Here is a 26,927-nt window from a genome sequence, read left to right on the forward strand (position 1 = left end):
TGCAGGTGCTTTGCAGACCTGAAGGCTCACCCTTGTTTGGGTGAGAAATCCTCCTTTGCACAGGTGGGCGCCTTGCCTGCGGCAGGGGCTCGCCAGCAGGGCGTGGGGACCGCCCGTGGGAAGCGCAGCCTGGAGCGGGACCCCGGCGCCGGCCTGGCCAGGCCGCAGGAGTCGGCGTGTGCCCTGGGCAGGTGGTGCTGCCCGCACAGCCGTGTTTGGGAAGCGCTGCCCCGGCAGCGTGTGGCCGGGCGCTGCCAACACTTGCGGCTCCAGCCTCGCACCCAAGCACAGACACCGGCCGGCGCAAGCGGGGCGGGGCGGGGCGGGGGGGCAGCCCTCCGCTAGCCGGGCTGGGCCGGGCCGGGCCGGGGGCGGCGCCGCGGGGGGCGGCCCTGGCCCTTTAAAGGCCGGCGGCGGTGGGCGGGGTGGGGCGGGGTTGGGGCTGCGCTCCGCTTCAGTGGCCGCGCGGGGTCCCCGGCAGCGTCTCCGCCGGCTGCAGCGCAGCGGGGGCCGGGCCCGCCGGAGCCGGAGCCGGAGCCGGAGCCGGATCCGCAGCCGAAGGCGTCCGCGTGCAATGAGCCTCCGAGCCCCGTGAGTGCGCCCGGCTGCGCCGGCCCCGGAGCCGGGGAGGGGGCCCGCGGGGGCGGCGGCACGGGGTCCCCGTCCCTTCCCTTCCCTTCCCCGCCCGGCTCGGGCGGCCGGGCCGGGCTGGGGTCGGCGCTGCCGCCGCCGCCGCCGCGCAGGTGCCTGGGGCCGGGCAGGGGCAGCCCGCGCCGCCCCGCGAAGTTGCCCGCGGGGTCGGGGCGCTGCGGGTCCCGGGGGCACGTGGGGCGAGCCGGGCTTGTGCGGGGCCTCCAGCCGCGGCGGGTCCCTGCTCGGCGGCACTGGCGGGTCTCGCCCCCCCCCCCGCGGGGCCTGATGCGGAGCGGTGCCGAGCACCTGCCGCTCCCCGAGAGTGCGGGGGTGTCGTCTGGCCTGTTGCGGGTTCCTGCCCGGGGTCACCCTCTGCTGTTTGCGGTGAAGTCGCTCGTGGCCTGCGTGGCGCGGTGGCATAGGCGGGGGCTGGATCCTGCGGGGCGGGCGAGGAGGGCGCGGGGCTCTGTGGCTGAGCCGTTCGTCTCGGGGTTGGGTTGATGTAACTGCTTGGCCTGGATGGAGAGGGTGGGAGCGCGCTGCTGGGGTGGAAGCACCTCTGAGCTGTTGCGGGAGAGGCCCTTCGCAGCTCCAGACACCGCGTTACCTAAAGGTGCTTCAGAGCTGAAGTGTGAACTCCTCGGGCCGGTGGCTGGTGGCTCCTTCCAGCGCAGGCTTTGATCCTTTATGCTGCCAATAATAGGAGGCAGTTTTGCTGCTGACCCTGACTTCAAGGGACCGTTCTGACCTGGGCTGGAAGGTGATGTACAGTGTGTTTGTTTGTACTACAGTATCTTAATCCCCAAGTATGAAACCATTTGTCTCCGTTACCCCTACCTTCCAGAGGCCAAATATTCAAAAGCACCCAAGTGACAGGGGCGCTCCCTTTGTCCCATTGAAAGTCAGTAGAAGCCACTTGAAGAGGTTTTCATGAAGGCCTTCTTCTTCTGCAGGTACCTTGAGGGATGTGTAGTTGCCTGTCTGCACAAATGATACCCAGAGTAACTTAGAAACAGGGCTGGCATTTCAGAGCTCCTTCAACTTGATCATAAGCTTTAGGGATATGTAGTGAATGTTCCTATGCATTGCTCTAATTTTAAAAATATATGTTTCTGTATCCAACCAAATACATTGGTGAAATACCTTTTTGTATTGTATGAGGCAAAGATTTGGGGAGGTGGGGGTGATTTTTTTATCTTTAATCCCAACTATGCAGCTGGTGCAATAAAAGTCAGACAGGCTTTCAAGTTAAAGGCATTCTTCTTCGGGTCTGAGGAGGAAAGCATTGTGTTGTATTAAATGTAGTCATTTAATTCTTTCCTGTCCTAATGATAGGATGTCTGGAGAATCTCACTAGTAATTTGAAATCAGTGCATTTCACGTCAATGATATAATATGCTCCAAGTGCTGCCTTTCACCTGACAAGGTGCCATGTTCTCTCCCTTGCTGCCTTGGCTATTAAAGGTGATTTTCTGTGATGGGGCAGTCCTGCCTGGAAAAGCTTCTCCTGGTACTGGGGCACCTCCCCAGCTCCGTTCTGTAGGCACAGGTATGTTTGGAGCTGGTTTGCGATGCTGTTGCTTGTAACAAGCACTGTGCTGCTTGTCTTGTATTCAAAGCTTTCTTTCTTGGCTTGGTGCTGTGGCCCTCTTTCCATGCCAGTCCCACCCCTTTCTGTTCTCTCTGCACATCCTCCTTTTTTGATAGACCTATTGCATCATCTTTTGGGGCCGTTTGTGCGTCTGTCCACCTGCTTGGTTTTGCTAGGTCTGTCCCATTTTCCTGCTATCCCTTTGTCTCAATAGTCTCTTCCACATTTACCATCTCTTGAAACCAAAAAAAAAAAAAAAAATCTTGTCAATGACCTGCCCCTAATGGTTCCTCTTTTGGGTCAGACTATTGAGAAAGCTGGCACCAACTGGAGACCTTGCTCTTTTTTTGAAGACACTGAATCTGGCTTTTCCCCAGAAAGCTGACTAGTGATTCTGTTGGCTTCTCTGGTGGTTGCTGTCTGTCCTCATGGTGAATGAAGTTCAAGTGTCCATGCTAATTCTCCCAGATCTGTTAGTAATCTCTTTCTATCAGCATGGTTAATAGAGATGCCTTGGAGCTGTTGTTCCATTTCTTGCCTCCAAGACTAGAAAGATGCAGGATCCATATTCTTGTATAGAGAGGGGTATCAATATTTGCATTAAAAGGACCTTAAAAGAGCTGCTTATCTTATGGTTCTGGTCTTTTGTTGGACAACAGCTGAATTAAGAGCCTTCACTTTCCTGCCTTTGCTGCCATTGTTAAATATACTGTCACCTGGGAACTGTCCAGCAAATCTTGGCCTGAAGAAGCCTGTGGTGTAGAAATCCCCAAAGGTCAGCCTTTGAAGTGTGGAATCTCTGCAGACTAGATGTACCAGCTGTATTAGGCCATTGGCTGTGTTTTCAAGTTGTTCTCTGATCATTAATTCCTCAGATGCACAAGGACTGGGGGTTGTATTTCAGATACTGTTGCTCCACTAAAGCAGGGTCCACATGGAAGCTGGGAGCAGGAGATAGGTGTGCTAGGAATAATGGCTGCCGTGGCATAGTCTGGACTCTGTTTGGGCTGGGTGTTTTGCATGTCCACCTCGGGAACCAAAAAGTTGCGGCGCTCACCTTAGCAGTGTGAGCATCTAAGATACAGTTCTTAAACTCCCTGGAATCTGGGTTCATGTCCCAGGTAGACTGATACAACTCCATTATTTTTTAAAGGAAATAGTTTCAGGCCATTTACTCTGTCTGTAAGATGAGAACTTACTAACTAATATTACCTGGCTGCTGGGAGGGGTGGGAGCTGGTCTGGGGGAGGCTTACAAACACTCAACATAAGTCTGCTTTATACTTGACTGGGATGGGGGGGGGGGGTAGGAGTCTGCTGGGTCTCCTAGGCTAGCCCTTTCTCCTCTACCTTATTGTTGTAGGCCAGTTGATTACTGCTCTATGCTTCTGGGGGGTGGCTGTATTTCACTAGTGCTTTACCAGTTGTAGATCAGGGAATATCAGCAGATTGGATCTGGGAATTTTGGCACTAAAATTCCCCTCTAAGAAATCTAGAAGCATGGATTTCCAACTCCAGAGCAACAGTCCAGGTAGCAGTCCTGTGTGGAGAGCTGCATGAGAGAGGGAGGCTGGGGGGCAAAGGGGTTGGGTATGGCATAAAGCAGGAGCAAGCAAAATACAACCCACCAACTGACTAGATTCGGCCTGCGGCTACCCCCATAGTGCTCCATATGGGTCTGAGCTCCACCCACTCCCACCAGGGCAACCTATGCTGTGCTCCTGCCTGTGCCCACTGGCCCAGGCCCCAGCCAGTGTGCAGCTTCTGGTGGGGCTGTTTCTGGTGTGGCTGCAGCCAGCTGGGTGCTGCTCTGCTTCCCTTGCTTCCAGTGGAAGCCACCCTGCTAAAGCTTCCCCCCCCCCCGCCTGCCTACAGCAGAGGCAGGAGGAAGAGCTGCCACTGGAGGTGAGGGGAGCTGAGCAGTACCTGGGTATGGACTGGGTGACCTCTGCTGTATGCATCCCCCACCTCCCCCTCACTTACACCCCCATACAACCCACCGTCCATAGGGCAGGGCATGCAGGGAGCAGGTCATGCTCATCCTCCTTCAGGATCAGTGCTCCCTGCCCACTCAAAGCCCCATAGGGAGTTTTGGTGTGTTGTATGAGGGGAGGGGAGGGTGCTAACCTGGCCCACAACAGCTCATCAAAACTGTGTGGTTGGCCCTCGGGCCCAAATAATTGGTCACCCATGGTACAAAGGCATCTTCTTTATGGAAAGAGATGGGAACAGCCTTTTTTTGCTGGGCCTCTCTCTCTCCACTGTATATTGATTATCTGCCTGCATTTCTGTTGACAGGGTGATGATGAGGGTGAACTGCACTTATTCCACATGAGCAGAGACTTGTGTTCAACTATCCAGTCAGTTGGAACTTATAGATTCATAGAAGTAGGGTCAGAAGGGACCTTGTAGATCTTCTAGTCCAATGCCCTGCCCTGGGTGGGAGAGAACTGGGCTCAAATGACCCCAGCCAGGTAAACATCCAGCCTCCTCTTAAAGATTCCCAGGGTAGGAGCCAGCACCACTTCCCTTGGAAGTTGGTTCCAGATCCTAGCTGCCCTGACAGTGAAGTAGTGCTTTCTGATGTCTAGTCTAAACCTACTCTCTAGCAACTTATGGCCGTTATTCCTTGTTACTCCGGGAGGCACTTGGGGGAACAAGGTCTCTCCCAAAGCTCGCTGGTCCCCAACCTAGTAAGTTTATAGATGGCCACCAGGTCCCCCCTCAGCCTTCTCTTGCGAAGGCTGAATAGGTTAATGTCCCATAGCTTCTTCTCGTAGGGTCTGCCCTGCTGTCCCCAGGTCATGTGAGTGGCCCTCCTCTGAACCCTCTCAATGCTGTCCACATCCTTCCTGAAATGCGGCGCCCAGAACTGAACACAGTACTCCAACTGCGGCCTGACCAGTGTCGCATAGAGGGGGAGGATCACCTCTTTGGCCCTGCTCGTGATGCATCTGTGGATGCAGGACAAGGTACGGTTAGCCCTACTGACCATTTTCCTGCATTGTTGGCCCATGTTCATCTTGGAGTCAGTAATGACTCCAAGATCTCTTTCTGCCACCATGCTTTCAAGAAGGGAATTTCCCAACCTATAGGTATGCTGCTGGTTCCTAGTGCCCAAGCGCAGCACCCTGCGCTTATCAGTATTGAATCCCATCCTATTTTCATTTGCCCGCCCCTGTAACCTGTCCAGGTCCTGCTGTAATCTGTCCTTCCCTTCTAGCGTGCCCATCTTGCCCTAAATCTTGGTGTCATCTGCGAATTTACATGAGCTGCTCTTCACCCCATCGTCCAAGTTGCTAATAAAGAAGTTGAACAGTGCAGGCCTGAGGACCAAGCCCTGGGGGACCACACTGTCCACTTCACTTTCCTCCAGGTTGAAAATGACCCATCCTCCACCACTCTGAGTGTGACCCTTCAGCCCATTTGCAGTCCATCTGACTGTGTAGGCATCAATGCCACAGTCACCTAGCTTTTTAATGAGAATGGGGTGGGAGACCGTGTCAAAGGCCTTCCTGAAGTCCAGAAAGACTGCGTCCACCATGACACCTGTGTCCAGTGATTTTTGTTACCTGATCGTAGAAGGCAACCAGGTTGGTCTGACAGGACCTGCCCCTAATGAAACCATGCTGGTTGCCCTTGAGCATCATCCCTGCTGCTGGCCCATCACAGATGTGCTCCTTGATAGTCTTACTTCAATCCTGGGGAAGCTCTTTGAGAAGATTAACAGGCCTATAGTTGCCCGGGTCCTCCCTTTTCCCTTTTTTGGGGGCAGTGACAACGAATCGTGCCCAAAGAGCCTAAATCACCTTTGTCTTGAACTGTTTCCCAGGATACTCTTCAGTATTATGAACTTAGGGCAAGGAGGTAGCCCTTACTGAGAGACTGCAGTTGAGACCTCAGCAAACTCTTCTGTATTCTTCCCCTCTGCACTGCATGCCAGACAGGTAAGAAATTTGCAGGAAATGTTTTTTCTGCATTGGAGAAACCCCATCAGCACGCAGGTGCTATGTGTCTCCACATACCATTTAGTCCTCATTCTCTGTGCTGGGGCTATTTGGCCAAACAATTTCTAGCTCTTGAGGCTCAGAAACCTTCCCTGCTGTGACTGGGCTGACTCCAGGGACCTTGTTTTGCCCACCAAACAGCTATCAAAAACACTTGCTTACTGGCACCAGCTTACATTCATTTGGCCTGGTGACCTGGAGATGAAAGGTCCTGTATCTTTCCCCAACATGCTGAACTCTCCAGTTCCTCCTGAAATAAAATCAAGGACAGACAGGCCAAGTCTCATCCTATGTACTTCTTGCATAAGGGCAGGCTGAGGATATCAGGGGCACTGTGAAAGCTAGTGGCTCCTCTGTCACTTCACTTGCATCTGCCTCCAGGCCATGAGAAGAATGTCTTCTAGACATTGTACCCCACCAGGAGTCGTGTGCACCAGCCTGTTTTACCTGAAGCCAAGGCTATAGCTTGGGTCCTTGTCATTGGGAGGCAAAATCTTTAATATGTGAGCTAAATGGGAGCCTGCCTTGGCTGAGCCACTGAGATGGGTTATATCATCTTAGGTGGAAGTCCTTCCTCCATATATTACAGTGTTTCATGAGTGTGCTGTATAGCACAGTGCTGCCGACTGGTACAGAAGAGGGGTGCATTTGAGGTTAAGTCCATGGGGATAACTTTTAGATAAAAGCTCCAGGTTCTTCTCTTTTGAGAAGGCTCTGGAAGATAACTGAAAGTTATACAAAATGTTTGTTTTTGCTTTAATATATTCCTCAAGTAATTAGCAATAACATAACACTCCCAGGGAAAAAAGGCATGGAGTTGAATTTCCCAGCTCAGATATTGTTATGCGGTAGTTTCACACTATTTCCAGGCAGTTCTGGGACAACACTACAAGGTAGGGATTTGCAATTTAAAAATAAAAATTGAGAAAGTATAGTACAAACTCTAGGCAGAGGAGAACACTTCTTGGGTTTTGATCCAAGACCACAGTACATGGGGACTGCCATGCCAGATCAGACGGGCAGTTCATTTAAATATTCACTTGGTGTGACCAGTACAAGAGACTTCAGGGGTAGATGCAGAAAGCTCCATAATGATGCGCTTTACCTGTAGGGCAAGATTCTTCTTGATCCCTTTTGGTCAGTGGCTTGTTTTTATTGTCTTGAAACCTAAGCACCTACATTCTGTATGGTCTCTTATTGTATGTAACAGGGCTGTAGATATTCTCTGCCATCACCACTTTATAATGAAAGAGAGTCCATTTCTTTAAACAAAAACAAACAAACGCAAACCCTATTCGGGTCTTGGCTTCAGTGCTGTCTAATATCAGTCATTTCCACAGAGTAATTGTGCATTGTCTCCTCAGTTTAAGGAAGGACCTGAAAGTTTCTAGCTAAAATCGAACACAGTTGCAGCTACAACCAGAGCTAATATACAGCAGGTATTTTTCTTCTTACTATTATGACTACTTGTGTGTGTCAGAGGATGTGTATCTAGATGCTCCTGCCTCCTGCTGGATGGGATCCTAACTCCTCTACTGTGCATCATGGGCTGTATTGTGTCTTTAGTTGAATATGACCTTGGGAAAAGGAGGGCCATAGTTCTACCGTCTCCTGCAGTCTTGAAGTTCCAAGTGTCTGGCATGTCACGTAATGTCAACCATGAATTAATCATTGGTTTGTTACTTGTTCCTTTTGGAAACTTGAATCTGAACACTGTTTCCCTACTGAGGAAAGAACTCTGATATTGGGGCACTTGGAGGTTTTGTGTGTACTCCCGAGCCTTTCATGAGATTCCCTATGAATACATGCGGGATGACGTTAATGCTCTCTCCTGCTGGGCACTTCAAGTTCCATCAGGCAGCAGACATGGCAGCTCCACCTGGAAAGGTGGAAGACCTCATTGGGCCTATCTAGTTACCTTGGAGTCTATTTCTTGCTTGAGTGAGGACCTGAGGTGCTTTACAACCTGAACATCTATCAATGATGGTTAGTTGGCTTCTGCCTCCACAAATCTACTGGCAGGGAGGGTCACTTACCCCTATGAAGAGACTATACAGACTACTATACAGTCATTTCTTGTGCCAGGTTTTATCCCACATCTTTGGGTGGCTTGAAGGGTTGCATGTAGAACCTCTGCCTCTGAAGGCATGGTCCCCTATTGCCTGACCTGAGACACTTCTCTGCTAGCTCAGGCTGCTGCAAATTTACCCACGTCACTATGTGGCTGATTTCCTCCTCCTCCCCACTAGAAAGGGTTGGAGCATTGCACTGAATAGGTGGAGATCACACTAACTCTCTGCTCTAGGGTCAACTTCACTTGATGAACATGTGTGTAGTATATCATGATTATTTGCCATTTCCAGCAGTGCTGGGAGGCGAGGGAGGGAGCTGAATTTCTGGGAACTGCAAGGCTAAAATGTTGTGTGTTAAGTGGCAGGTTACTAAGCTAAAGGTAGCTGGAGTTCATCCAACAGATTTCAGCTGACCTCTGATCTTTTCACACTGCTCCTTAAAGTTGTGATTATAAGGACTATTCTATTAGACAATGTGGCCATTATTTATGAAGATAAATGCAAGATTAGCTGTTCTGATGATGTGTAGTTGGACGGTCTCACTACTTTTGATGTTCTTGGAACAATGTAGTTCTGCCGTGACTCAATTTTTGTGAGGAGTTCAGCCAGTTCTTCTGGTGCTCTGCAAACCCATGTTGGACAATAAATGAAATTGAGAGCTCACCTCTTGAGGGAAAGGAAAGATAAACGTTCATCATGCTACACAGGACAAGAGATGGGAGCTTTTGGTCATAACTCTAGACTAACACTGATAGGTTATGTGACCTCCTTGTACCTTGGTTTACCCATTTGTATAAGGTGTATAATGTCCCTAATGTGTCTTTGAAAGGCTTTGAGACCTATTGTGAAAGCACATGGGTATTGGTTCCTCTTCCACTTAGATCTCTACAGATTGCCTCTGATATCAGTGTCTGGAGTGCAGCAGGATACCTGCAGTCTGACAGCCCAGCCTGTCAGTGCAGAGTTAAAGATCTTGGTTGTGCAAATCCTTTGAACAAGAGCTGATACAGCTGGTGCTATCCATGGGAGCAGGAGTGTGTGTGGGGGGGGGCAGGCTTTTTGTTCCAGGTTCCTAAATTCAGTAGTTATAAGAGGTCTGCACATACTGCATAGAAATGGGGCTGACAATAATGGTGAGGTGCTCCAGCACTACAGCAGTGGGGGCCATGCAAGGAGCTAAGAGAGACTTAACAGTGGCCCAAATATTCCCCATCCATATAAAGTGTGAGGTTTTGCAAGTTTCAGAAGAAAGTCCCTTGCTCTTTCCTCTCCTGGTCAAGTTGGCCTCATGCCTCTTTCCAGAACAAGGCATTTGGCCACAGCAGCTTTCTGCAGAACTTTGCTGGGTTGGCAGCACCAGGGGCCTTCGTATCTCAGGCAGGAACATATTGGGCCGGATCCGATTCTTAATAATCCCGGTGTAACTCCAATTTACTTTGCTAGAGCTGTTGTAGATAACAATTGGTGCAAGAGAGAGCAGAAGCCAGCCTACAAATCTTGCCTGCAGGGTCCCTAGCTACATAGATGTGTTGGAACAGGATGCACCAAAACACAGCTCTCAATCAAGAAACCTACTAAGAAAGCTTTTTTCCAAACTGTGTTTATACTATTTTTATTAATGATTCATTCATGTGACTGCAGTTTTCTCTCCTCCATGGATCCACCCTCCTGCCCTTCACTTAATGGGTGAGCAAGCTGAAATCGTGTTGCGTTTGGCTCTGTGGTCTGCATTTTGCTGCATGCCAGACAGCAAGTTTTGCTTCTCTTGAGTGCTAAGTTTCATTTGGAGACAGAGAGGAAGACCTTTGTTAAAAGCCAAACAGTGTGCTCTGATTTTGATCTCCTTCCTGTTGCCTTGTGTGGGAGGGCTGTTCAGTGGTTTTTGGGCATCTGTTCTAAAAGCTATGCTTGCTTACTCTACAGCTGGAAGAATTCCTAATAGGGCAGTGGATAAAGAACTGAGAAGCCTTTTCACTCTGGACAAATGTTTTTTTAAGTTCCAAATGACAGGAGGACCCTTTAGTGAGTCTGGGCAGTGAGTCAAAGCCTACATTTAGTGGAGGATTGGTTCAGGGGAGGTGGCTTGACCATTAAATTGGAGGGTAGAATGCTACTTAATATTTTAGAGGAACAGGCTGTAAATCAGGGCACAGATTGATTTAGATGGGCATGGAAACAGACATCCAGTCTGATTTGATTTAAAGATCTATAGAGTATAGATAGTATGTATAAACAAGACGGGGTCTTCCTTGTTCCCACCACAGTGGGTTGAGAAGGTAGCTGGGGGCTGAAGAACTTGTTACACACAAAAATAACTCCACTCTGTTTAAGAAGTCTGAAGGTTAAAGTGTGGAAGTCAGACTTTAGAGCTGGGTTCGGGTCCCATCTCTACCACAGACCCCTATGTGACTTTAATCTTCCTTTGAATTGGCTCATCACCCCTAAATTTGAGGGCACAAACCTCTTGCTTCCCAACTTTGTCTTGGAGCCTGTAGGGACTTCAGTCTGCCTCATGCTATGTGTTTTATAACCCCACAATGTCTCTGTCTTTTAAAGGGCTGTTCTAATACCACAGGCTCTTTGTTCCTTTCTGAGGAAAGTCCACTGCTTCTATCTTTGTAGACAAGTTCACCTGGCCTGGTACTACCCTAGCATCCTACAGCTCACTTATCTGAATGGAGAATCATTCCCCAGACCAATTTCTAGTGCCTCTGGCCTGAGGGGCACATGACGCTGCTGTGACAGCATGCGGCTGACTCCCATATGTTGTATGTAGTCAGGTTCCCTAAAAATTCTCCTTTCTCATCAAGTTTTTTGAGGCCTGGTGGTAGATAGCCAGCTGTTATGATGATGCCTATGATGTCACAGCTCTTGTTTTGGTTTCTTTGTGCTTCTCTGCCTTCTCATTCTGTCTCTTTTCTTACATGTACATGCAAACTCTTTGGGGCACAGACATCTTCTCGTTCTGTATCTGCACGGCACTTGGCACAATGTGGCCTATAAATAGGGTACCTTTGTTCCTCCAAATATAAATAACAGCAGTAAAATAACACGAAAGGCTGTTACATCTGGCACTTTTATCCTTATAGTGCAAATTTGGGGCATCCCTGCCAGAGCACCCCGACCTGTTTCCTTCAAAGAGTCTTCAAGTGCAACAGTGGTAGAGGTCTCATGCAGATGCAGCCAGCTGAGTGTAATGCTTCTACCCCACGTATACTGGTGGAGGTGGTTCATCTGTTGCACTGTGAATAGGTCAGTCACATTGCAGTTTCCCATGCCCATTGCTCCAGTCAGTTTCCTGACTTAAACACTTGGGATGGGAATGTCTCCAGCAGGGCACCGCGGGCTCTTTGGAGAGGCCAGCATGGTCCTTGATTGGAACACAGAGACAAAAGGGGATCCCAGCATGGCTGCCAAGTACAGACAGCAGTTGCTCTGCTCTTTATTTTAAGCAGCAGTAAATTTTTTCCTACAGAATTTAGAACCATAAAAACCTGGTCACTATGACCCTGCTGCCAGCTTGGCTCTCCCTTGCTGGGTCAAACAAGGGAGCACTTGGGGACAGGCTCAGTTCATTGTTATCACCTTCTTCTATCTCTCTCTTGCTCCCCCATCCACTGCTATAATCCCCAAACCCCTAGCCAAATCAATGGCATCCATGGCCTTGCACAAGTTGAAGGAGTGCTATCTATAGCCTAAGGGCTACTTCTTGACCTTTGAGGCTCCAGGTTGTGGCCTATCTAAGAAAGTGCTTGTTTAAAAAACACCTTGTATGAGATTATGAAGAGAAAATCAGCTTTCTGAACTTGAAGCATTTGAATGAAATCTATCATTTCAGGGTTGTGGGAGGAGGGGTCCTTCCATAGAGCCCATCAGCAATCTCAGAAGCAGCTCGGTATATGCTCCCCGAGCATCTCCCCTTCCCTGCTGCATGTACCAAGCAGCTCTTCACCTGCTGGCCATGTACACATACAGCATCCCAAGGCAGGAAGAAAAAGTTGCTGGGGCCAATCCACTGCTCTTGCTGAAGGAGCACCAGGGAGAGCAAGGCAGCCAGGAAAGAGAAACAAGCCAAAGCCAAGTAACCTTTTATGGCTCTTATATCTGACCTTCTGCTGGACACTGGTCAGAGATTAAGTTTGCTGGTAGTGGGCCCTCAAGAGACTATACCAGTGGTTCTCAACCTTTTTAGACTCAAGGCACCCCTCCAGAAAATGTCAGCTCTTAGTTTTCACTCAATTTGGTTTTTTTTAACTCTAGACAATAACTTCTTCTGTTGTAAGGAACTCAGACCACAGCAAGTCAGAACATTCATGACGCTGTGGACTCCTACTCGAAATTTCTGTGATTTATCTTGTGAATTGTGTTTGCATACCTAATAGTGCTAATATAACATAGCATCCAATGGCACCTTTGAAAGGATCTCATGGCACCCTGGTTGAGAAACACTGGACTATATATACTAGCTGTGGATAGAGCACAGTCTGCACCATGACTAACTCAACAAATCCAGTGCACCCTAGCAGGGGCTGCAAGCAGGGAAGCAGTGTGTCATGCCTGGGCAAAGATTTTGGCGTAGCCTCTGCTCCCTTTGCCATGGTAGTGTAGAGGTAGCCAGGGGATCTCTCCCTGTGTACTGGCTGTGGCCCCATGACTGCTTTGAAATCATGTCAGAGCCTTGGAGTGTAAAAACTGAGCACTACTGAGGGTGTGTGTAATTGTAGTGCAGTGTAAATGTGCTCTAGTTCCCTCTGACTAAGCCAGCTCAGCAGATAGGGCTGCATCTCTAGGAGTGAACTGTATTATTCCATTTCATGTGTGCATGTTCATCTGTAGTATGCAATGTGTCCCTAGGCATTTAGGGAAGGTTGCAACATGACCCTCTCTATAGCTGCCAGCAACTTTGCTCCACCCACTAGGTATAACCTAATGGGTAAAGGGCAGCACTTCATCCATGGAAACCAAGCATGTCACTCTTGTAGCATGCAGGACTTGATCTCTACTAACTATGGCATGGGGAAGGATTTTGCAGGCTAGAGACCTGTTTACATAACTGAGCACACTACAGAAAGCAGCATCTTGGGGGATCCTTCTTTCTCATTGAACAGGTGGGAAGCATTGTGGGATACAAGTTTTACCTGTGTGGACAGCTGATATATTTGTTGCCTTGTGTGTGCCATGCAGTACTCATCCTTGTGATGCAAAGAAAATTCTTGTAGAATTCAGGTAGGTGTGAGGGCTTAACGATCACGGCTCCATGGGCTGTTATTCAACAGCCATAACTTAGCTGGTCATTGGAAACTAGATAGATGGATATAAAAAATCAAATGTAGCTCTCTGTTTAGACTAGGTGACAGGGTTTCTTTGGTGCTTATGCCTCAGCAACTGTATCTCAAGCTATGCGATTCTTGGCTAGGTCTTGCATGAATCTGTTCAGTGCTCTTTCTTGGAGATGTCCTGCGAAATTCTAGCTTGTGCATTTACTACTTACTGTCTCCTGTGCACCTGGAGAAGGTATCAGAGCTAATCAGGAGAGGTGTTTTTGTTTGTTTTGTTTTTTAATAATATCACCATAAGCGGTTGAAATTGGCTTTGCTACAGCTAAAGCTGGGTTTTCAACTTAATTTGTCCCCAGCAGTTCCAGAGATGTCTGGAGACTTTAATATGCTGCTGGCTACTGTGATGAATCCAGGGCCATCTACTATTTCACAGCTGCTCTGCATATCATGGCCACACACAACTTTGGAGACAGAACTCGCAGATTTTTAAGGCGAGGGGAAAAAACAGCGGGTATATTTTGTCTGTCCTACCATGGGCCAGAGGACTTCTTCACTCAGCAATTCCTGCAGCTAAGGGTTGACTTGGGGCATATTATTGTGGTGGGCTTGCTGCTTTTGCCTGGCAAGCCTGGCTTGGAAAAGGACACTTCAGATTGATGGAACATTTCCACCAATTGGGTGACAGCTGGGAGGGACTTGCCCCACCTCTGCTCAGAGGTGGGGGAATGCGAGAAGCCCCTGGACCTGATTGAAGACTGCACTTGGCAGGTCTGGCTGACTTCAGGGGTGGGGCTTCCAGGTAAATAAAAGCCCAGCGTGCTCGGCACGCTGGGCAGATGCAGCAAGGGACGGCAAGGAGAGGAGCTCCAGAGAAGAGCACCATCAGGACTCTGCCTGAGCCTCGACAGTGCATGGAGCTCAGGCTCTGGGAGGCACTCAAGGCAACTTGAGCCTGCAAACCTGGCAAGTGGCTGGGTGAGGCAGTGTGTGGGTCAGTGCACGGAGAGTCAGTCCTGGGAGTGGCTCAAGCAAGTTAGCCCTGGCTCTAGGCTGGACCGTCGGAGCCCTGCAGTGTGGCTCAGCATTAAACTAAGAGCCCCGGTGCCCAGAGCAGGGCCCAGGAAGGGGAAGACCCCTGGTGTGAGGCTGGGGAACCGGAGCCAGTGAGGGCTCAGCTCCCATAGGAGCTCCCTGCGTGCCCAACGTGGGGCCCAGGGCCCAGAGGGAAGAACCCTCAACTCGAGGCCAATGGCTCCAGGAGGCCTGAGACCAGTGTGGGGACCCAGAGGCCAGATGGACAGCCCCCAGAGGAAGGACCGTGAGTTACCCAGAACCCAGGTCCCACAGGGGAGGCGCCCCCAGGCAAGGGACCCTGGGGGCAGTGGGCCTAGGGGTAGAAGACCCTATCCCATTTGAGGGACCAAGTGGTTGGAACCCAGATAGGGTGCATCTGATATCTGGTATAGTTATGTTTCCTGTTCGGTATCTATTGTTATAGTTGGTGTTATAAATAGTTGAGTGTATTAATTCTGTATAATGGGCTCTGTAAGGATGTTTTTATTAGCTATAATCCACTTGTGGTATAAACTTGCTGGATTGACTGTCCTGGGATCCCCCCCCCCACCCTTTTTTTTTGCCTGACGCACGGGTACTTACCCGAATGCCCTCCCTAGGGCTGACTTCCTCTTGCTAACGGACCTTTTATATGTATATTTGTATCTATACCTGTAACTTATATCTATCTTAAAGAGTCTTGTATATAAATGTTGGTAACTCAATAAACTGTACATAGTTAAGAACTCTGGGCTTGGCCAACTATTGAGGACAGAGGGATCCGCTCGAAATTCTGGCATCCCTCTCACAGCACCCCCTCCTGCCTCCCCGTCCCGTCCGATTGAGAATAGGGCACACCCTTGGGTGTACCTGGGTTACATTATCTAGAAAGAAATCCAGCCTGGAAGATCAATCACGTTGATTGCCCAAGAGGGCATTACCCTCCCAGCTCAATAAAACTCCTGTTTTCTTTTTGAACTGTGCTAATATCCAGCTCTCAACCACCAGCTCATCTTAGATCTGTAACTGTCTGGAAGGTTGTTGTGTTTTGGGTTTCTTTTGCTTTGTCTTTAATGGAGTTACCCCCCTCAATACCTCTGTGAGGCAAGAGAGGGCTATGGTCTCTGAGGGAAAATGGGCCACGGAGAATAAGCTGCTTACAAATGGCCACTCACTAGTCTCTGATGGAGCAGGAACTAAGCCTGAGTCTGTCCTAACCCCAGACAAGTCCCCTCCTGGCCTCTGGTTCTCTTGCTCCAGACACTGAGGCCCCTCCTCAAGTGCTTTGGAATTTCAACTTTATGATGTGTGATTAGATCTTTCATTGAAAGGGGGCTGTGAAAGCACAGAACCTTGAGGTAGATTATCTTCTCTGTTCCCTCACACCTGCCAGATGTCTCTCTTGTAGGCTTTCTTTTCCATAGTTTCCTAGTTGGTAGGGTTGGAAGGGACCTGAGCAGATCATCAAGTCTGACCCCCTGCTGTGGGCTGGAAAGAATACAGGGGTCGCAAGAAATGACCCCGGCTAGGTGTCTGTCTAGCCTCCTTTTGAAGACCCCCAGGGTAGGAGCGAGCACCACTTCCCTTGGAAGTTGGTTCCAGATCCTTGCCACCCTGACTATGAAGTAGTGCCTCCTGATGTCCAGCCTGAACCTACTCTCAGTCAATTTATGGCCATTATCCCTTATTACTCCCAATAGTGCTTGGGGGAACAGGGACTCTCCCATTGCCTGCTGGTCCCCCTTGGCCAGCTTGTAGACAGCTACCAGATCCCCTCTCAGCCTTCTCTTGTGGAGGCTGAACAGGTTCAGGTCCCGTAGCCTTTCCTCGTAGGGGCTATCCTGCTGCCCCCTGATCATGTGAGTGGCCCTCCTCTGGACCCTCTTGATGCTGTCCTCATCCCTTTATGAAGTGCAGCGCCCAGAACTGGATGCAGTACTCCAACTGCGGCCTGACCAGTGTCGCACAGAGGGGGAGGATCACCTCCTTGGACCTGCTCGTGATGCATCTGTGGATGCATGACAAGGTACGGTTGGCCTTCCTGACCATGTCCCCACATTGGCAGCCCATGTTCATCTTGGAATCAGTAGCGACTCTCTGAGATCCTTTTCTGCCTCTACACTGATAATAAGGGAGTTCCCCAGCCTGTAAGTCTGCTGCTGGTTCTTTCTCCCCAGGTGCGGTACCTTGCACTTGTCCATATTGAAACCCATCCTATTCTCATCTGCTCACCCCTGTAACCTGTCTAGATCTAGTTGCAGCCTGTCTCTCTCCTCCAGCTTGCTCACTTCTCCCCACATCTTAGTGTCATCTGCAAATTTGAACAAGGTGCTTTTCTCCCCCTCGTCCAAGTCGCTGATGAAGATGTTGAACAGTGCGGGCCCGAGGACCAAGCCTTGGGGGACCCCACTGCCCACATCCCTTCAGGTCGAAAATGACCCATCCACCACCACTCTCTGGGTGCAACCCTGCAGCCAGCTTGCGACCCAATCTGACTGTGTAGGCACTGACATCGCAGTCACCTAATTTTTTTTTTTAATGAGGATGGGGTGAGAAACCATGTAAAAAGACCTAGGTGTAGGCCTTTGAAGCCCATCAACTTGCTCGATGAAATGAAGGGCATTGTGTGCGTGTGTCTTTGTATTGCAGCAAGTTTCAGCATTGTGCCTATCCTGGCAGTTTCTGAAGTTCCTCTCTTCCCTTCTCTGGGTCTGGGCTTGACATTTCTCACTCTGTGCCACATATGTGCTGGCTGGCAGCCTTTGGCCTCTAGTGGTTGTCACTTTAGTTCTGTCTTGGCTGGACAGAGTGGTGTAAGCGTTTCCCCTTCATCAGAAGGTGAACGAGAATATAAAAGCCTGGGTAAACCTAATGCTTCTGGTTTCATAGAAGACTCTGCCTTAAGGAAGTTTCCTTCCATCACATCGGTCGGGCTTAGTCATGTCACCTAATCATTTGACCTCTGTGGGGCGTGTCTGAGGGCTGGATGACTGGACGGAGCTGGCATTGGGTTGGCTTTACATGAAGTTTTCTACAACACCTCTCCCAATTCACAATTTTTCTAAATGAAGGAATGTCTCAGAATTATAACTTTTATCACCGTAGGGTACAATATGTAAAATAAAAATTTAGGGTCCCTTCCTCCCCTCTTGTAGACAGAGCAACCTCTCATCCTGCTACTAAGAGAAGGCCTCGATTTGCCCACTGCTCCACAACCTCTGTCTAATATGGAGCCAAGCAAGATTTGACTAGACCAGGTTTTCAAAGAGCTAGTTGCACAATACATCAAATGCTGACATGCTGGATGAGTTCTGCATCAGAAGCACAACTCAGAGTGGGGATGGCATCCCTTTAAGTAGGCTTCTACCTGCCTCATCTTTATACACTTCTAGGTCCCAGACTGGAAATGCACACTTGTTGATGACAAGTATGTAACCTCCTATTGACTCAAGTGTGAGAAATGGGTCTTTTGTGGGAACTTCTCTCAATGCCTTTGCACAGTTTGCCCTGAAGGATCACATGCAGCTTGGGTTTGGCCCACAGAGGAAGAACTATGTGAGGCTCTGAGCAATATGAGACGGCAGGCAACCACTAAGCTTTCTTCTGGCTGCCAGACAAGTTCTGCTTGTGTTTCCCATCTCTCTTCCCTGTCTGAGTCCTCGCTGTTGACAGAACTGCGTGTGTTCTTTGAAACCACTGCCCCTTTGGGGGAGGAGGCCGGGCCACTGTTCTGGCCAGTTAACATATCTTCAAGCACCCCTGTGATTGCTGGCTAGTGACGGAGACTTGCTTGTGGTTGGAGTTGTGAGTTGCTGGCAGTGTGTGACCTTATGAAGTGTGATTTAGATCTTTTTGTTGAAAGGGGGTTGTGAAAGCACAAAACATTGCTACTTTCTGGTCTTGCAGAAAGGCAGACCCTGGACTGACTCATTTTTCTGTGAGTGCGCATGCAAGAAGGAGACTCCCTTGAGTAGAAGACAGTGCCTAGAGGCTTGGTGCTCGTGCTTGCTTTCCTCCATAGCCAAGGGTCCTGCCTGCCCTAGTTGCAGGAGAAGCTGCAGGGATGGGCAATCTTTTCAGTTGAAGGGCCACTAAATGAGTTTTGGCGAGCTGTTGAGGGCTGCACACATGATCTTCCACAAGATATCATTTTAACAAATTATAAATATAAAAAATCATATACTAAAAATCAAATCTACTATAATATTTAATTTTATTTCAAAAAATGATTTTTGTCCTGATTTTGTGTTTTTTGAGTAGTGTGTGTGTGTATATATAAAGGTGATTCCATAACAGCTCAAAATGAAGTCTTATTCTTGTATTGTGTGTGTATGGGATTGCCTGTGTGCTAGGTCCCAGGAGCCAGCTGGGTCTGGGGGGGCAGAGCTCACCTGGGCCGTGTGGTGCAGATGCAGGTGTGGTCTGTCCACGTTTAGTCCTTGCTCACAGTCCCCTAGGTTAATGAGAGGTTTTTTTTATTTACTGAAACCGGAACAGGAGTGTCTATGAAATTCATCTAGCCATAATGATTATTTCCTCCCTCCTACTTTTGTCAGGTATTTCTATGGCCTGTAACACAGGGCCCATTTAAATGATCTAATTTTGGTCTCTTGGTTCAGACCCCAATTCTGTGCTGGCTCCAGTCCTCCATTGTTATGTCCACATGTCTTGAAGTGCTCAGCAGTTAGTGGTTACCCACAAAACCGTTGCTGCGCTCAGGGGCTCAGATTGCAGCCAAGTGGGGCTAACTGCCGACAGAATTAGAAATCCTGTCTGCTTTCTTGAACTGGGATTTTGAGACCACCAGTTTACCTTGTGGCTCTGCACTTGCAGTGGCCACATCAGAGTTGTGTGTTCAATTTCTGGCCTGGCTGTTGTGCATTTTGAGCTGTAAGGACAAAGCATATCTCTCCTTAGCAATTTTTCTAGGACTGTGAGAGCAGCCCTATTGACACAGAACATTGGGCAGAAAACAACAAAATGCAATTCAACAAGGAGAAATGCAAAGTGCTGCACCTAGGGAGGAAAAATGTCCAACACACCTACAGCCTAGGGAATGACCTGCTGGGTGGCACAGAGGTGGAAAGGGATCTTGGAGTCCTAGTGGACTCCAAGATGAACATGAGCCGGCAGTGTGACGAAGTCATCAGGAAAGCTAATGGCACTTTAGCATGCATCAGCAGATGCATGACGAACAGATCCAAGGAGGTGATACTTCCCCTCTATCGGGCGCTGGTCAGACGGCAGTTGGAATACTGTGTGCAATTTTGGGCGCTGTACTTCAAGAGGGATGTGGATAACCTGGAGAGAGTCCAGAGAAGGGCAACTCGTATGGTTAAGGGCTTGCAGGCCAAGTCCTGTGAGGAGAGACTAGAGAACCTGGACCTCTTCAGCCTCCGCAAGAGAAGGTTGAGAGGCGACCTTGTGGCTGCCTATAAGTTCATCACGGGGGCACAGAAGGGAATTGGTGAGGCTTTACTCACCAAGGCGCCCCTGGGGGTTACAAGAAATAATGGCCACAAGCTAGCAGAGAGCAGATTTAGACTAGACATTAGGAAGAACTTCTTCACAGTTCGAGTGGCCAAGGTCTGGAACGGGCTCCCAAGGGAGGTGGTGCTCTCCCCTACCCTGGGGGTCTTCAAGAGGAACTTAGATGGGCATCTAGCTGGGGTCATCTAGACCCAGCACTCTTTCCTGCCTATGCAGGGGGTCGGACTCGATGATCTATTGGGGTCCCTTCCGACCCTAACATCTGTGAATCTATGACACTGCTTTGGGAGACTAAACCAACTGCTGTTGACCAAGGCGAGTGGGTAAGGTAACTAGTAGGGTGAAAGTGCTAGACTTTAGGAAAGCTGATCTCATTGCACTCAGGCGATTAGTCAAGGAAGCACTGCAGAGTAGGAGTTTTGATGGGATGGGTGCCCAAGAAGGGTGGCTGTGCCTAAAGGAAACGATCCTTTGGGCACAAAGCAAGACGATCCCCGAGCGAGGCAAAAGAGGGAAAGGGGCCAGGAGGCTTCCATGGCTGACCAGAGAAATCCAGGGCAGCCTAAGGGCCAAAAGGGGAGCACATAAAAAGTGGAAACAGGGTGAGATCACTAAAGATGAATATACCTCCTCTGCTCGTGCTTGTAGGGAGGCAGTTAGGCGGGCCAAAGCTACCATGGAGCTGAGGATGGCAACCCAAGTAAAGGACAACAAGAAATTGTTTTTTAGATACATAGGGAGTAAAAGGAAGGCCCAGGGAGGAATAGGACCCCTGCTAAATGGGCAGAAGCAATTGGTGACAGATAGAGGGGACAAGGCTGAACTCCTCAACGAGTTCTTTGCCTCAATGTTCCTAAGCGAGGGGCACGACAAGTCTCTCACTGGGGTTGTAGAGAGGCAGCAGCAAGGCGCCAGACTTCCATGCGTAGATCCTGAGGTGGTGCAGAGTCACTTGGAAGAACTGGATGCCTTTAAGTCGGCAGGCCCGGATGGGCTCCATCCCAGGGTGCTGAAGGCACTGGCCGACGTCATTGCAGAGCCGCTGGCGGGAATATTCGAATGCTCGTGGCGCACAGGCCAAGTCCCAGAGGACTGGAAAAGGGCTAACGTGGTCCCCATTTTCAAAAAGGGGAGGAAGGAGGACCCGGGCAACTATAGGCCGGTCAGTCTCACCTCCATCCTTGGTAAAGTATTTGAAAAAATTATCAAGGCTCACATTTGTGAGAGCCCGGCAGGGCAAATTATGCTGAGGGGAAACCAGCACGGGTTTGTGGCAGGCAGATCGTGCCTGACCAACCTAGTCTCTTTCTATGGCCAGGTTACGAAACGCCTGGACACAGGAGGAGGGGTGGATGTCGTATACCTGGACTTCAGGAAGGCCTTCGATACGGTATCCCACCCCATACTGGTGAACAAATTAAGAGGCTGTGATGTGGATGACTGCACAGTCCGGTGGGTGGCGAATTGGCTAGAGGGTCGCACCCAAAGAGTCGTGGTAGATGGGTCGGTCTCGACCTGGAAGGGTGTGGGCAGTGGGGTCCCGCAGGGTTCGGTCCTTGGACCGATACTCTTTAATGTCTTAATCAGCGACTTGGACGAGGGAGTCAAATGTACTCTGTCCAAGTTTGCAGATGACACAAAGCTATGGGGAGAAGTGGACACGCCGGAGGGCAGGGAACAGCTGCAGGCAGACCTGGATAGGCTGGACAAGTGGGCAGAAAACAACAGGATGCAGTTCAACAAGGAGAAATGCAAAGTGCTGCACCTAGGGAGGAAAAATGTCCAGCACACCTACAGCCTAGGGAATGACCTGCTGGGTGGCACGGAGGTGGAAAGGGATCTTGGAGTCCTAGTGGACTCCAAGATGAACATGAGCCGGCAGTGTGACGAAGCCATCAGAAAAGCCAATGGCACTTTATCGTGCATCAGCAGATGCATGACAAATAGGTCCAGGGAGGTGATACTTCCCCTCTATCGGGCGCTGGTCAGACTGCAGTTGGAGTACTGCGTGCAATTCTGGGCGCCGCACTTCAAGAAGGATGCGGATAACCTGGAGAGGGTACAGCGAAGGGCAACTCGTATGGTCAAGGGCCTGCAGACCAAGCCCTACGAGGAGAGACTAGAGAAACTGGACCTTTTCAGCCTCCGCAAGAGAAGGTTGAGAGGCGACCTTGTGGCTGCCTATAAGTTCATCACGGGGGCACAGAAGGGAATTGGTGAGGCTTTACTCACCAAGGCGCCCCTGGGGGTTACAAGAAATAATGGCCGTAAGCTAGCAGAGAGCAGATTTAGACTAGACATTAGGAAGAACTTCTTCACAGTTCAAGTGGCCAAGGTCTGGAACGGGCTCCCAAGGGAGGTGGTGCTCTCTCCTACCCTGGGGGTCTTCAAGAGGAGGTTAGACGAGTATCTAGCTGGGGTCATCTAGACCCAGCACTCTTTCCTGCCTATGCAGGGGGTCGGACTCGATGATCTATTGGGGTCCCTTCCGACCCTAACATCTATGAATCTATGACACTGCTTTGGGAGACTAAACCAACTGCTGTTGACCAAGGAGAGTTGTTTTTAGACATCAGGGCTAGAAGGGACCTTGGAAGACCACCGAGTCCAGCCACCTGTCCCAAGGGCAGGAAGTCAGCTCAGGTCAAAGGATCCCAGCAAGATAAGCATCCAAACATTTCTTAAGAGTCCAGAGTAGGTGCCTGCACCGCCTCTGGGAGGAGTCTATTCCAGGCCTTGGGGACTTGGACAGTAAACAAGTTTTTCCTTGTGTCCAGTTGAAAATGGTCTTGGAGGAGTTTGTGACCACTGGACCTTGTCATCCCTTGGGGCGCTGTAGTGAACAGGCGTTCCTCCAGATCCTGATGCACACCCCTGAGGTACTTATAGGCTGCCACCAGGTCCCCCCTGAGCCTGTGCTTTTCCAGGCTGAAGAATCCCAAGGCTCTCAGCCTGTCATTGTCATAAGGCCTATTCTTTTGTCCTCTGCTCACGCACATGGCTCTCCTCTGGACTCTTATTGCAGTGCTCTGTCCGCCACTGAGGGGTGAGAGGAACACCTCTCGCCTCAGGATAAGAGGTTGGAACAGAGTTCCAGAGGCTCTCTATTGGGGATGCAGTACAGCCCCACTTATCTAGCATGTCGGGACAAAAACAACCAGGTGAGACTCACAGTGCTGCTTGGCTTTCAGTAACTAGCAGTGTATGTCTCAGCTGGGGATTCAGGCTCCTGGGGTTATTGCAGTAGGCACATATTTGCAAGGGTGTTGGTACAGTTGTGGTCTGGGGATGTGATCTCTTGCACTCTCTCACTTTCCCTGGGTTATGGTGTTGGTCAGAGTTAGTGAAACCAATGTGTTTGCAGACCAGTGTACAAGGATGGTGGTGGCATTGACATCTGAGCCACGCTGCCTGCCTGGACCTTGCCCACTGTCCCTTGCACTAGTTTGTTGGGAAAGGAGATATGACTAAGTAAAAAGAGCCTCTCAGAGTGGAGAACTTCACCAGGTAGAAGTGAAATTGCACAAAGCATGATCTGTTTTGGGTTGTTTTTTTGGTTTTGTTTTTGTTTTTTTCCAAGTTGGCTGCAAATAGTTCACCTACCTTAAGTCCTCAGGAGATCAATGTGGGTGGTGGTTGGTGTAAGGCTATTCTGGTCCAGCAGAGTTGGAAGAGACATGTGGGAATGCAGCTATTTAGTTGATCCTACCTTGTTGGATCTTTTCAGCAAATAAATCCCCACCTACCCACCCAGTTGAATTCTGGACCAGTTAGTTAAACCTGCTTTTCACCAGGCTCCAACTAGCTCTTATTAGGCTTATGCAGTTGCTTCTGTTCTTGGGTTATCTTTCCTAGGAGGTGCTCAGAGGAAGGAGGGGAAATGTGCTGTACTGTAGACCCTGTGGATACCATGATGATCCAGGTAGCTGCTATGGACCTTTCATTTCTGAAGCACCGTGGTTCCCTACATTGATTTAGTGTAGGAGACTGATCAGCAGTTCATGGAAGTATGTTTGGTAGAGAAGGGAGCTCTCCTGGTCGGTCTTTGATTTTTTTTTTTTGATTTTTTTTATTTTATTTTTTTTAGGAGAGAGAAAGTGTAGCAAACCATGGGCACCTACCAATTATAAAGTTAGCCTTGATGACTGTGCAGATTGTGTTGGCTCAGAATGATACTGTGCACCACCTCAGAAGTGGCTTTGCTGCGGTGACAGACTGCCACATAAGTGTAAGAAGTGCTCTTATTATAGTGGGATATCAATACCCAGTCCTGGTAGGCCAATAAAGCTGTCTCTTCCTCACAGGGCATACAGAGCTGGCCATAAGACCAAGCTGCAGAGGCAGTGCCCTTCAGTCCCTGGGAGGAAGGAATAGGGGAACACCTTGCATCGTTTTCATCTTATTTCTTTCTCACTGACTCAGATGAGCGCTTTTTGGAATGGAGCTTGTTTGGAGAAGGGGAGGTAGGTAAACGAATTCCTCTTCTCCAAAGAGAGAAACCCCATACCTTGGGAAGCCTTCAGCCACTCCATGTGGATGAAAGAGCCCTCAAACTGCATCCCTTCTGAGCCACCATGAAACAGCTCTTGTGATAAGGGTCAGCAGGTAAAGACCAGATGGAGCAAGACAGTTGGTGTATGAGATGACTAGGGCTGGAGCACAGGAAGGAGGAGGCTATTTGCTGTCTTGGACAGTTTTCTCTTTGCACCCCCATCCCCTTCAGTTTCCATGAGATGTCTCTGCATTTCATCCCTTGCACTGTAAGGCAGGATGTCTCCCTCCTTCTCTTTGCTGCTTAGCCTCCTCCTTTACATCATTCAGTGCAGTTGCTCATTAGGCAGAACCTTTTTTTTCCCAGTCACTGCTAGGGAGTGGTGCTGCTTCTCACCACTGTCTTGTGGATGCAAGGGTTTTAATCAGTGCCCCATTTCCTTTCCCTCCTTGTTTCTCAGATACTGGTTCTCCAGAATGAGCTGTTTTTGCTTAAGGCCCTTCAATTTAGTTTAAACCTCCAAATTGGGCTAGAACAGTGCAGAAAGGCAGACCGTCCTTAAGTTTAGCACCAGAGTTTGAAGTAGTGCTTTCTGTGGAAATTTTCTTCCAACCACCTGTGCTGTGCAACAGGCTGCTCCTTGTGCTTTCATTGGCAAGGGGGTTAAAGATATTTGTCCAATTCATACCTCTCTCTGCCCTATTCCCAGAGGATATGAGTGATAGGAGTCGGGTACAGCCCCAGTTAATCCCTTTAGGAGACTTAGCTGTAGTTTTAGCTGTATCGTTCATGCTTTTGGTCCTGTAGGGTCCTGACTCAATCCGAGTTCTCAGTCAAAACGGTAGCTCTTGCACTGGCAGAGCATGAAGAGGCTTTTGCCACTAGCACATTGGTAGGCACCCAGGGAAGAGAGCTAGCCATTTTGGTGGGGGGAAAGGGAAGGGAAGGATGAAAACATTATACAGACTGAATATCAGGAAGATGCTTCCTAGAGGTGACATGTGGACTTTGGTGTTCCAGATGTGGTGTAGGAGATAATCCAGGGGATACACTAACTGAACTAGAAGGTCTCTTCCATCCTCATAACTATCCGTCTGACCGCCTCTGACTAGCTGTTGGAGAAGTAATGGTCAGTGAGTGTTTCTACTCCCTTCATCTTGGGGGTCCCTAGAGCTTGGGTGATCTGGGCAGGCTGTCATGGACAGCAAGCAGCAGCTATGTCCCCCGTCGTACTTGAAGCACAGTGGGTATTTTTTCCTCTTGCAGTATCCTGACCGCTTGGTGATCTGTTCCATGGATCTGAAGACAGACAAGTGACTGACTTCATCAAACAAACAGGCCATCATTTGTCAAATAGATCTGTCCTTGACTGTGAGCCATGGGATGGCTGACTAAAGAGTGGGTTAGACATTGGATAAAGCTCCTTTTATTGTGAAGGTGGGGGGGGAGAGAGGGAAGTGGGAAGAGGTCTCTGTTTGACAGCTGGATCTACCTGATGGAGAATCAACCTGACAGGGAGTAGTGCAGCTGTCAGCCTTATTCAGTGCTGTTGATGGAGGGAAAAAGATAAAAGCACGGAGACCTGTAACTGCACCAGATAAGATGCTGGAGAGTCCTGGCTCTAGACTCTGCACAAGGTGGGCAGCAGATGAGATGGTAAAGGGGGGATGAAGGTTAAAATTCGACCGGTCATAATGTATGTATGTATCTGCTAACAATATGTTCAGAGATCAGCCAATATACAATAGGGAGAGCCAGGCCTCTTTTGACATCAGTTCTGGATATTTTCCCCAAATGATACTGATACAATAGATGGGAGGTGACAAATACCAGTTGGGGATTTCATAGGCTGATGTCGGATCCTGGTACCTAGTACTGAAGGCCACAGGAGCATTGTGGTGGGGTGGCTGGGTCAGAGGAGAGAATAATACTGTTAAAAACTGGTGCTACCTAATCTGAGCTTTCCCTGTGACGTGTCATTCCAGGGTAGTCTCTGGCTCACGTGTGAATAAGACCCATAAAGAACTCAGCCACGTGACCATGTCACACGGTAAGTGAGGCAGGATCAGTAAATCCTGAAGGCAAATCACCTTCGGAACGTCCAGACAGGGACTCCTTAGTGGTTTTATGTGAAATCAATAATGCTTTTGCATGCTCATAATTGTAAAATAAATACAATTTATGGCTTCTGACAAGGTGGCGTTTCCCAGGGTATGAGGCAGAAGTGGAATAACCCAAAACGATAAACTAGTATATTGGGAGTCAGGTGGCCCCTGACTTTCCGCCCCCTCCTGCAAGCCTGACTGCCTGA

The 26,927-nt window shown here is 49.4% G+C and overlaps 1 protein-coding gene across 5 annotated transcripts in view; it reads left to right on the forward strand.

The window, feature by feature from the left end:
- Window positions 1–441: 441 nt before the first annotated feature.
- Window positions 442–26,927, forward strand: part of SH2B2 (SH2B adaptor protein 2) — a 74,999-nt gene continuing 48,513 nt past the window's right edge. For 4 of the 5 annotated variants that reach the window (XM_059717659.1, XM_059717661.1, XM_059717663.1 and 1 more), the window contains exon 1: window positions 442–591. The gene's annotated coding sequence lies outside the window, so the exon portion shown is untranslated. Of the gene's footprint in view, window positions 592–26,124; window positions 26,667–26,927 lie in introns of those variants that run through there. The other variant, XM_059717660.1, reaches the window with a different exon arrangement.

This window comes from Alligator mississippiensis, chromosome 14 (assembly GCF_030867095.1).
Source record: "Alligator mississippiensis isolate rAllMis1 chromosome 14, rAllMis1, whole genome shotgun sequence".
In the NCBI taxonomy this organism is placed as follows: domain Eukaryota; kingdom Metazoa; phylum Chordata; order Crocodylia; family Alligatoridae; genus Alligator; species Alligator mississippiensis.